The following is a 6,380-nucleotide window of genomic DNA, read 5'->3' on the forward strand; positions in this document are numbered from 1 at the left end:
CTCGTAAGTGTCTCCTGCAGATCCCTGTCCGCAAGAAGTTTTATTTTCTTCGCCTCTACAACCCGTGGAAGATCCCCCCGGCTTGACCCAGTGCCAGCGTCGAGGACTTGTCTGGCTGCAGTGTCTGGGAACCGTCTACCTGTCTGTCTAGGTGCAGTTCGACATTGAGATTCGTGGTATACCGGGGCTGATGTAAACGGATTGTTTACAAATAGAACAATGTCATTTTTGTTCCCCTGGCATTCGCATGTAAAATAAAGGAAACACCCAGCCAAGGCGTGTTGGACTCACCTTTCGCCCATCCCACACACAACTGCCTCTCTTCAGTCTTCGCTCATTGTGGGCCATCCCTGTGCCCCGCCCACTACCCGAGTCAGAAGCAATGCAGCAAGACACAGCAAGCACATCCACAGTAGGGCCCGACAGCTGAAGTTGGTTTACTCATTCCGTTTCGTTTACATAGCGACCCAAACTCCTCGTCCCCTCATGCGAAAATAGAGAAATCTCTTCGGCCTGTGCCAGTTTATCGTCATTTATTATCATTACTTATATATATATATATATATATATATATATGTATATATATATATATATATCATATACATATATAATATATTGTGTGTGTGTGTGTGTGTGTGTGTGTGTGTGTGTGTGTGTGTGTGTGTGTGTCACAACAAAGTAATGTCGTGGCACATTGGTAAAATTATACTAATGACCCACTTTCGGAGAAGAATACGCGAAAGTAAAGAGATCCGTATATTTCGATCGCTATCTGTGATCCTCTTCAGCAGATGAAGAGGATCACAGTAAGTGATCGAAATGTACGGATCTCGTTACATTCGCCTATTCTTCTCCGAAAGTGGGTCATTAGTATAATATATATATATATATATATATATATATATATATATATATATATATATATGTATATATATATATATATATATATATATATATATATATATATATATATATATATGTATATTAGTAATACTAGTACTACTGTTACTGCAATGATAATGCTATTCGATACGCTCTTTTTCTTAGATGAAAGGGACTGACTTCATCTCCATTTTTCCTACAGTTATAGTCAATCTCTTCTTGGTAACTCCCAGTGTTAAAGGGATAGTTGAGAAAACGAAGATTAAAAATAAAAATGGATCAGTTAGAGCATGCTCGGGCGAGACGCAGCATCGCAATTTTATTCATTTAGTAATAAATGCAAGAGAAATACCAATTATGTTTATGTCAGGTCCCAGCACTTGGAATCTGTGTGCCTAAATTTAGACTAAGGCACTGAATACCTGCGGCCGAAGACATCACCTTTGCTCTATTATGGGCTTTGGGGACTGTTGGGGCAAGTAACGGTTACTCTGGGAATCCGAGAGAAGTGCGGGATTCGAACCCATAACCAAGCTTATACGAGACTACCTTGCTTCCAATTACGCCACCACAGTAAATACTGTCAGAATGTACTAATTGTTCAAAGGATTAGCTTTAATATTTGTTTAGATAAACACCTAAGTAAGATGCTGTAATTCCTGTAATTTATTTTATATTATTTGTTTATTTGTTTGTTATTATTTGTCTGTTTATTATTATTTGCTTGATTTTCATTTTTTATTATTTATCTGTCAATTTATCATCATTTACTATTTTCCTGTGTGTTTATTATCTAACTATACCCATGTATGTATTTATTTTGTTTATTTTTATTTATGCTGTTATAATTTTTATTTATTTATTTATTTATCATTATATATATATATTATATATATATGTGCATATATATATATATGTGTGTGTGTATATATGTGTATATATATATATATATATATATATATATATATATATATATATATATATATATATATATGTTGAGACATTCTGACAGGTTGACGTAAGCGGAGTAGGAAATACAGGAGACTTTGTCTTGAGTTTATTCCTGACTAGTTTCGCAGGTGTGCTTTATCCTTTGATAAAGCATACCTGCGAAACTAGTCAGGAATAAACTCAAGACCAAGACTCCTGTGTTTCCTACTCCGCTCACGTCATATATATATCTCCTGTCGGCATGCTCCTTCTTTGCAATCCTTTGTAGGATAGTGTTTTTTATGAGTAATTAGTGCATTGTAAGGGTGGCAGAAACAGTAAACTATTCACCATTCTTATTACTGTACAACCACAGCAAGTTTATATTCATATTTCGATTACTATTGTCCTAAAATCATGACTGTTTCTTCATTATTTTTTGTTTTGTAGTTATAGTCACAATCCTTCCATTGTTATATTCTTTATTACTTTACATTCACAGCAATTGTTTTTAATTATATGTCGATGACTATTGTCGTGCAGTCATGAATATTTCTTCATGTTTTGTGTGTTTTTTCACGATGAGCTGGTCCTGATTCATCAGGTATCTAAAAATAGCAGATCACCAAGACTTGACCTTTTCCAACCGGGTATGTTTGGGCCCAAAGCAGTTGTTCCTAAGTTGGGTGTAAATTACCCCGTTAAGACGAGTGAATTAATGCGGCAATTTTGAAGGAGGTTGCCAGAAGAAAAAAGAAAAAAAGAAAAAAAAAATCAGTGAACAGTAACACCATGCGAAAGGATAATGTATGTAGTATGTTATATAAAACCTATCATTGTTTCTATATACAAAAGGCTTCTTTCTTCTTATAACGGAGGTATATAAAACCAAAGACAAGAAACTAAAATTTTAAGGGATTAGCAAAACCTGTCCAGTTTTGCCAATGGGGTTACTATATAAGTCTGATGAGTCAAATTAAACTGCGTAACGAGATATTTGGGACCTGCTGGCCTGAATATAGAAAATGGTATTTTACGTCAAAGAGTTAAGTGTTGACAAATCTCTTGTCCTACAGAAAGCACAGTGTGAGATGGGGAAGATCCGACTACCAGAGCTGGGTGCGTTACCGCCGGACAGGTAGTGAGTTACCGAAAAGTCTGATGATAATAATAATAATGATAACTGTAGTAACAATAACAATGGCGATGATAACAATAATAGCAGTAATAATAATAATAATAATAATAATAATGATAATAATAATAATAATAATAATAATAATGATAATAATGATAATAATAATAATAATAGTAATAATAATAATAGTAATAATAATGATAATAATAATAATAATAATAATAATAATAATAATAATAATAATAATAATAATAACAATAATAACAATTACGATAATGATATTAATAATAATAATAACAACAATAATAATAGTAATAATAACGATAATAATAATAATAATAATAATAATAATAATAATAATAATAATAATAATAATAATAATAATAATAATAATAATAGTAATAATAATAATAATAATAATAATAATAATAATAATAATAATAATAATAATAATAATAATAATAATAATAATAATAATAATAATAATAATAATAATAATAATAATAATGATAATAATAATAATAACAACAACAACAATAATAAAAAAGCGGGTACCAGTGAGACAGGATGTCATCAAAATTTGGAGTGCGGTTGCACCTTAGAGTATTAGTCTTTGATCCCACGTCGTTGTAACTTGTCGTCGTTGGAAGTTCCCACCTGTCAGGTCAGCGGTTCACTACTAGGCTTGTTTATTATTATTATTTAACAAATTAATCTGCGAATTTATCTACTTATTCATTCATCCATTTATTTGTTTACACGTTTACTTAGTTGCTTTTTAATTTATATAATTGTTTATATATTTTATCATAATTTTCATATAACTATTATAATTATTGTTATATGTTTATGTTTACTTACAGTATATCTATTCACAACATTTCGTTGGCGCTTCTTCTGTCATTATAGTTGATCAGTAATCAATTTTTCTTTTTTAAGGGATATTAGTCATCATAATAGAAGATTGTGTGATGTGGAAATTTGGGCGTTGCTCCAAAAAGACACTTGAAAGCAATACCCATAGCCACCATAGACAAAGATAAATAGATAGAAATAAGAAGTGAAAAGAGAAAATAGAAAATATAAATAAATATCTAAATTATACTAATTTGCATTTTTACATGTTTTATGTTACCCCCTTCCCCTCCGAAGAAATATATATATATATATATATATATATATATATATATATATATATATATATATATATATATATATATATATATATATATTCTTTTATTTATTAAATGGAACGTCTCCCTCCGTGCCAGGTGCCAGTTTTCCACCGATTCCAAGTGCTACAAGAGTTTCATTAATCTCCGTAGCACCTCTCCTCGCTACTCCCCGAAGAGGAGTCGGGAGGGTTCTGTCGTCATGCCAATACCGGAGCCTCTGACGACAAAAGAGAGAGAGAGAGAGAGAGAGAGAGAGAGAGAGAGAGAGAGAGAGAGAGAGAGAGAGAGAGAGAGAGAGAGAGAGAGAGAGAGAGAGAGAGAGAGAGAGAGAGAGAGAGAGAGAGAGAGAGAGAGAGAGAGAGAGAGAGAAGGAGAGAGAGAGAGAGAGAGAGAGAGAGAGAGAGAGAGAGAGAGAGAGAGAGAGAGAGAGAGAGAGAGAGAGAGAGAGAGAGAGAGAGAGAGAGAGAGAGAGAGAGAGAGAGAGAGAGAGAGAGAGAGAGAGAGAGAGAGAGAGAGAGAGAGAGAGAGAGAGAGAGAGAGAGAGAGAGAGCGCATCCTGTACCCGAGGCAATGTCTGTTCCACATCCCGAAAGAAAACAACTGAGCACTGGATCCTTTTCCCGCGTCCTGTCTTCGCACGGTTTGGACTAGCGATTCTATTTGGCTGAAGGGGATATCCTCCCTTCTCTGTAATAGGAACAGGGTCAAACCAGTGGGTTCCAAAGTTTGTGGGGGAGAAAGGTTATGACCATGGGAGATGGGAATTCTGGAAGGGTTACAACGAGGTAAAGAAAAACCTAAAAGAATCGAAGAATTAAACAAATAAATCGGCAGGATATTGTACAGAATGTATATTGTATGAAATTACACGCTCTGTGTGTATGCGTGTGTCCACCATTGGTGATCCATTGCAGGACCCTCGGACCAACCCCTCGGAAACAGTGCAGTCTTAGTGTCTCACTAGGATAACTCTCTTTTGGGGTGGTGGTATGTACTCAACACTTAAATCATGTGACTTTAATGTGCAAAACGGAGTCAGTATCCATATCCATTGCATTGACATCCCTCGATTTTGTTATTGTCTTTGAACAAATATCTTGTTCATTATATTGTAATCTATAGAATATCCTACCTCCAAGTGTCGCGCTACTTTTTCAGTTCCCTGATGTTTTTTGACCCTCAATGAAAAAAATAAACGATCAATAGGTAAATATGTTCATATTATTTACCTCCACACCCACTAACGGAGGTAATTCACCCCCCAGATTTAGAAGCACTGGGGCTTTAGCTCTCTACTACACATCCGGGAGTCGTCGGCTGGCCTCCCACCGGATGTACCGGCGTAGTGGTACACGCCAGACTTTCTCCTGTAGTTTCCTCCTCTTCTACCTTCACCTCTCTCCCTTTCACTACACCAATGCGTTCACACACACGCACATACCTCAGCTTATAGTTTTAATTCATTTTCTATCATTATTGTTTTTGTTAGGCATAACGGAGATGGTAGAGCGGGAAAAATGCAAGAGCAAAAAGTTGACCGTTGGAAGAACAAAAACACGAAAGAGAAACACATATACACCAAAAAGGAAACAAAAAAAAAACAACAGGAGAAGCGAAAAACAGCAGAATAATATCATAGAAGAACCAAACATCAGTCGAGTGTGACATATATCTTCTATATATCAACATGTCGTTTCGCCTTAGAAATAATAAAACAAAAGCCGTTAAGTCATGGTGCGCGCGTAACGTACCTGAATGTCGACATTTCGTGAAACCGACGCATCACGTCATATCGATTTTTTATATTTTCGAAATTATAGTCGTCCTGTTATGGGTGCCACAACACTGAAACTATTTACAAGTTCTCACTAATAACATCTGCTATTTTACGGGTTTCGTCATATACATGAAGCACTACTAAAAAAAATTATGTTCACATACTATACGCATGCGTTTGAGATGCTCTTCAGAGCCACACTTTTTAGTGAGAAGACGTCTAAACGGTCATTAGGTTATTTATACAACTGGCCGACGTCTAGGCGTCTGTTCTACCGATGGACGATTTTATTCTGGTATATTATATGGACCATACTGTACCGTTTCAAATATATATCAAAATACGATAAATTAACTAAAATGTGAATTTTTAATCTGTGAAATTATTCAGACCCATTTTCGTGAATGGTGTGGGGGCGGGGAACAGAATCGGAGTGCCAGGTACGATTGAGTAACGAGAAATAAAATGAAAATAGATG

The sequence above is a fragment of the Oratosquilla oratoria genome, chromosome 8, assembly GCF_046742065.1.
Source record: "Oratosquilla oratoria isolate Oo_2021 chromosome 8, ASM4674206v1, whole genome shotgun sequence".
In the NCBI taxonomy this organism is placed as follows: Eukaryota; Metazoa; Arthropoda; class Malacostraca; order Stomatopoda; family Squillidae; genus Oratosquilla; species Oratosquilla oratoria.